Raw genomic sequence first — 6,000 nt, forward strand, 5'->3', positions numbered from 1 at the left:
CTTCAATGGAGAAACCCTCGGAAGAGCTTTTCAGGAACGAGTTGGCTGCCTTCCAAACCGCTTAACCGCAAAGCGGATACATTTTCAATAGGAGAGCTTTGATCACTTACAAGTCAAGTTCAACGACAAGTGGCGTGGGAATAAACAGTTCTAGGGCCCCTAGGAATAAAATTCTTTCTGTCCCTAGTTCCTAGACCTCCCCCCACTCGACCACAACCGGGTCCCCGTATCCTGGACCCCCGATAAGGGTCGAACCGAGAAGAGCGGGTCGCGCCATAGGCTTCAATGGCGGCGGCAGAAACAGCTCCGAAAAATGACTAAGTGTGAAATGCTGTAATTTAGGAATCCATATCTCCGGTTCCGGAGGGACCAGAGGATCAAGGTTTGGGGTATCTGTAGTCACTGCTCCGGCATCACTTCAGAACCATCCTTGACCCTCTTGGACCAACCCGACGGAGTATGGACCCCCTTGAAAGTTCGGGACTTTTACCATTGATTCTAATGGGGGAAAAGCCGCATGGTGAAAAAATGACTAAGTGTAAAATGTTGAAATGTGTAAGTCCATATCTCCGGTTCTGGAATGCCCAGAGGGATGGGATTTGGGTGACATGTAGCCAAGGTTCCGGCTTTAATGCATGCCCATTTCCAGCCCCCTCAGACCAACCAGACAGAGTATGGACGAATGTAGAGATTTGTGGATTTTCTCATAGACTTCAATGGCGGCGGTTCCCCATTGAAAGTCTATGGCAGGAAACCCCATTGACTACAACGGCGGAGTTGCTCCATTGAAACCCATGGCGGCGGAGCCCGTTGTTTTCAATGGGGATTTAGTGAAAAGCTGAGATTTCTTTTTTTAGCGGAGATTTTTGTATTAAAGTGAAAAATGATTTAATGTGCATTTGTGTATCTCCGGTTCCGAAGGTCGTAGCAAGTCGCTTTTTGGACCATATGGTGTCCCAGTTCTGGCAATGAGAACTGGGAAGTTTGGACCTGCAACGGAACCGGATATTTTAATATGTTTATGTTTTATGTTTAATACTGTGTCCCAAGGTATGGACAAAGACCCAGAGGAAATTCTTTTGCATACCAGGATAGCAGATGGCCCTAGAGGCGACCCAATGTCTAGGACTTAAGTATTGTTCAAAGGGTTTTGTCACCCTCCCTGTTTACCTAAGGGCGGAGGAGGCTCAAACCAGAGCAGTTTTTAAGTGTCCCATTTAACACCTTCCAACAAAGGTTTTCCTGCCAGAGATCCAAATGGGTAGACTGGCTGGCATTCCATTTGCATATGTGGGGCTACAGAAATGAGACCCCAGAGTTCTACTGCGCCTGTGCCAGCTAGCAGGGGGGCATGTATTAAAATGTGTTCCCACATTAAAGATTGGCTGGAGGTAATTGAAAACCAATCACAGGTACTTAATGTTAAGGATAGAGGGACAAAAGGTTTATAAACTGCTGCCCACCCTATATCCTTTGTCTTCGTTTGCTGATATGGTTACCTGATATCATCTGAATGATTACCTGATTGCTGAGAGAAATGCTACATCAAACTTCTCATTCCCCAACCCCTAAGTAAGTGTACTTCTTGTCTGTTACTGTATTATTCGTGTGTTCACCTATCCAAAGGAATAAAATCACTTTATTATATCTTAAGCCTCATTCAGTTCAAACCCAGTTATTTTCGTGTAATATTAATAGACCTGTGTAGGCTATCGTCACAGGCATATTAATAAAACTGGTGGCAGCGGTGGGATTGAACTGGACCTGGATTACAGTATTCTGCGGGGTACTGTGATCTAGCAGGGACTCGATGGTAATTGCGAGTTCCTGGGACCAAAGATATTGAACACACAGTGTACAACATATAACACAAGATATGGCACCTCCTCACTGTTCCCCTACTTGTGAGAAGCATTGCCTCCAGAACCAAAGTGCCGGCCATCCGTCTGACTGGAGCCGGGCACCAAGACAGGAGGAGTGCAACAAGTCGGCGCGGGGACCAGCAGCCAGCAAGGCTGAGAGAGAGACAGCAATCGGTGAGCATGAAATCCGGCAGGCTGAGCAAAGATCCACAGCTGCAGCTGCTGTAACCATCAAACCGCCCGGAGAGCAGGGAATGGACCCAGCTCCGGGACGGCAGAGACTTGTGGAGGGAGCGGGTGGTCTCGGAGACCACAGCAGTCTTGCACCAGGAGAGGTAACGGCCGTTGTGGTGGCCTGTCCATTTTCCCTGAAAGAGCTAGCACTGGTGTGTGCGTTGGGCAAGACGTGGTTCCCGGCGAAGTGGACTCAGTTCCTGGCGTCGGTACCACACCGACCCGCTTATCCCCTCCCGGAGCCCGGCGCTCAAGCAACTCCGCTCTGGACTCCGTTGCCCCTTGCTAGGGTTAGTCCACCGGTGGCGGAGAAGCACCGGCAGCCGCTTCGGCACTGCCAACAAATGGGCCACAATAATGCCCAGTGCCCTGACTGTGCACGGTCAGGCGAAGAAGCCCCTCAAGGCCAGCGCTCACGAGCTGCGGAAAAGATGACCAAGTTAGCGGCATCCTCTGATGGCTCCCGCCCAGCCGGGGCGACAACCCTCCTCGGGACGTCTCCTGGAGAACCTGGACGGGCTGCATCTGCAACAGCGGCGGAGAGCAGCAGCCATCCCCCTGATCCCGGCGGAGAACCGGCGGCGGCGGCGGCAGAGAAGAAGCCGCCACTCCAGCATCCTGCCGGCGGCAATTTTATTTGGGGGCAGGGTTGGGGTGTGTGGGAGGTGGGTGTTTCACATTGTTTGGCGGAGTCGGCGATTCCCAGCGATGACCGGAGCCCCACAACCCACGCCGGCGACCCTGCATCACCGCCGGGTACTGCTGCGGCAGCCACCTGGGGCTCACCCATGGCGGCGGCGGCAGCAGAAGAACAAGAAAAAATGGGTGTATATAGCGCTAAAAGAATTATATGTGTATTATAAGTGATATTATAATAATTATAATAATTAATTGATAAATAATATTAGGCTGCCAGGTGACACTAACTCCAAGACCTAGTTAGCAATACAAAACACAAATATACAATACAGACCGGCGCCACTATTGTCCAATGGTGGAAAAAAGATTGTCCAATATGGGAATGTTCTTACACGGATGGTAGCTTTAAATGTAGTTTTCTGCTGTATCTTCACTGTGTGAACTCCATCAACATATGCAGAGAGAAGAGAAACAAGAAAAACACATCATAGTGCAGATATGCAATGATATATTACACCAAACAAGACTAACATTACACAAAACATATAACATAAAACATATAAGGCTGGCTGATACTAAGATGGATTTATTAAACACAATAAAATCGCAGGTGTGGGATCCGGTTGGTAAAAACCGGAGTCCTACTTACAGCACTGCCACAGACCATGAGCGGGGGGTTTTACAGGTAGAGTTGAGACCGGCTGCAGCTCCGTCGAACACGTGGTATCCAGGAAGCTCCACAGTCCTGAAACCGGAAATGCGTCGCTCCGTGCGTCTTGCTTATTCTCCTGGAGCCATCGATCAATCTGCTGCCGGAAATGTACTCCTGGGGGCGGATGGAATCGCCAAACAGATCCCCTGAAGAAGTGCGCATGCGCACGAAACGCGTTGGGCAGTTTTTATTACCACTTGTGCAGTGTGGCAGAGGACAGCATTGTGGCCGCAGTAGTCCATAGAAGAGGGACTGTTTGGCGATTCCATCCGCCCCCAGGAGTACATTTCCGGCAGCAGATTGATCGACGGCTCCAGGAGAATAAGCAAGTCGCACGGAGCGACGCATTTCCGGTTTCAGGACTGTGGCGCTTCCTGGATACCACGTGTTCGACGGAGCTGCAGCCGGTCTCAACTCTACCTGTAAAACCCCCCGCTCATGGTCTGTGGCAGTGCTGTAAGTAGGACTCCGGTTTTTACCAACCGGATCCCACACCTGCGATTTTATTGTGTTTAATAAATCCATCTTAGTATCAGCCAGCCTTATATGTTTTATGTTATATGTTTTGTGTAATGTTAGTCTTGTTTGGTGTAATATATCATTGCATATCTGCACTATGATGTGTTTTTCTTGTTTCTCTTCTCTCTGCATATGTTGATGGAGTTCACACAGTGAAGATACAGCAGAACTACATTTAAAGCTACCATCCGTGTGAGAACATTCCCATATTGAACAATCTTTTTTCCACCATTGGACAATAGTGGCGCCGGTCTGTATTGTATATTGGCGGCGGCAGAAGAGCCGCGATTCCGGCAAAGTGCCGGAGCCCTTTCTGAGTGGGGGGAGGGACAGGGATTGCGGGAGGGGGTTTTGTTACCTGGTTTGCATGGAGCTGTGTTTCTCCACAAAGACCTGGGACCCCGGTCCTGCATCGTTTCCCCTGTGCCAACCCCGGGCGCTGCTGCGACGGCGAACCGTTGCTTACCGGCCCAGATGTTGCCGGCGGTGGCCACTCCAGTCCCCCTGCAATTGGGACCAACGAAGGCGGCGGTCTCTGCGGGGACCAGCGAGGTAAGCCAGACCAAGTCGCAGACTGACCCTGACTTATTTTTCCCTATGACTGTACCCTGTTGTTTCACTCTAGGGGTGACTGGGGGGTGGCAGGAGATAGGGGCACCATGGGAGGGGAAGGAAGGGCAGCTTGTAGGGCAGTCAGGATTTCCCATTACCCTGGCGGAGCAGCAAGGGGACTCTCAGTTAAGAGCCCCACTGTTGCAGCCTTGCTATGGGCCGGAGGTATCAGGGGTTGTGGCAAAGTTAGACCACCCCCAGATTTCAGGGGTAGTGGCAAAGTTAGACCACCCCCAGATTACCTGCCGGCCAGAAGCTACGGTGGGTGCATCTGCACCAGCAACCCTGAGCTCACCTCCGGTAATGGGGGCACAGCTTCAGGGAGAGGGGCTAGCCCCGTTAGCACCCAGCTCTAGGGTAGGATTGCCTGAGAGAGGGTTGGGTGGGCCAGTGGGAACCGGGGAGGGAAGGCAGCAAGTGAGCAAGCAAGATTTCCCCATTACCCTGGCGGAGCAGCAAGGGGACTCTCAGTTAAGAGCCCCACTGTTGCAGCCTTGCTATGGGCTGGAGGTACCAGGGGTTGTGGCACAGTTAGACCACCCCCAGATTACCTGCCAGCCAGGAGCTAAGGTGGGTGCATCTGCACCAGCAACCCTGAGCTCATCCCCGGTAATGGGGAGACAGTGTCAGGGAGATGGCCTCACTCAGGTGTCCCTAGGATCCAGGCTAGGATTAGCTAGAGAGAAGCGGAGTGAGGGGAGGCTGCAGGTAGGTAGCCAGCATCAGTTCTCAGTGGGAGAAGAAGAGCTAGTGGTAGCCGGGGAGGTACAGCAGCAGGTATGGCAGCTAGAATCCCCCATTACCCTGGCAGAGCCTCAGGGGGTTTCTCAGATCAGCAACCCCCTGTTGCAGCCTAGCTATGGGCTGGGGGTATCATGGGCAGTGGCCAGTTTGTGCCACCCCAGAGATACCTGCCAGCCAAGAGCTAAGGCGGTTGCATCTGGAGAGATGCCCCTGAGCTCATCCCTGGTAAGGGGGAGACAAGGTCAGGGAGGTTGGTGCACTCAGGTAGTTCCAGGGTCTGGGTTAGGATTGCCGAGGGAGGAGAGGAGTGCAGGTGGGCTGCAGGGAGGTAAGCAGCAGGCTGAGGTGCTGGGCCTAGGGGGGGCTAGGCAGGGAGACACCATGGAGCAGGGGGAGATAGGAGGTCAGTGGGGTGTTAGGCAGCTGGCAGAAGCTAGGGATGGGCTAGGTAGGCAGAAGGTCCCTTGTTCTGACTGGCCAGGAGTGACCCCTCTGATAGATCCCCCTGGGTTCCCAAAGGAGAGGCTGTGGGTAGAACGGCAGCCAGGGAGGAGAGTCAGGAGTATAGCAGAGCAACTACAGGTGGGCACAGGGCCAGGGCAGGTAGGGTCCCTACAGAATAGTGATATAGACCTTTCCCAGACTTGGTTGACAGGAAAGCGACGGTCTGTGCTGGAT

The sequence above is a fragment of the Ascaphus truei genome, unplaced genomic scaffold (genome assembly GCF_040206685.1).
Source record: "Ascaphus truei isolate aAscTru1 unplaced genomic scaffold, aAscTru1.hap1 HAP1_SCAFFOLD_2091, whole genome shotgun sequence".
NCBI classification, from domain to species: Eukaryota; Metazoa; Chordata; class Amphibia; order Anura; family Ascaphidae; genus Ascaphus; species Ascaphus truei.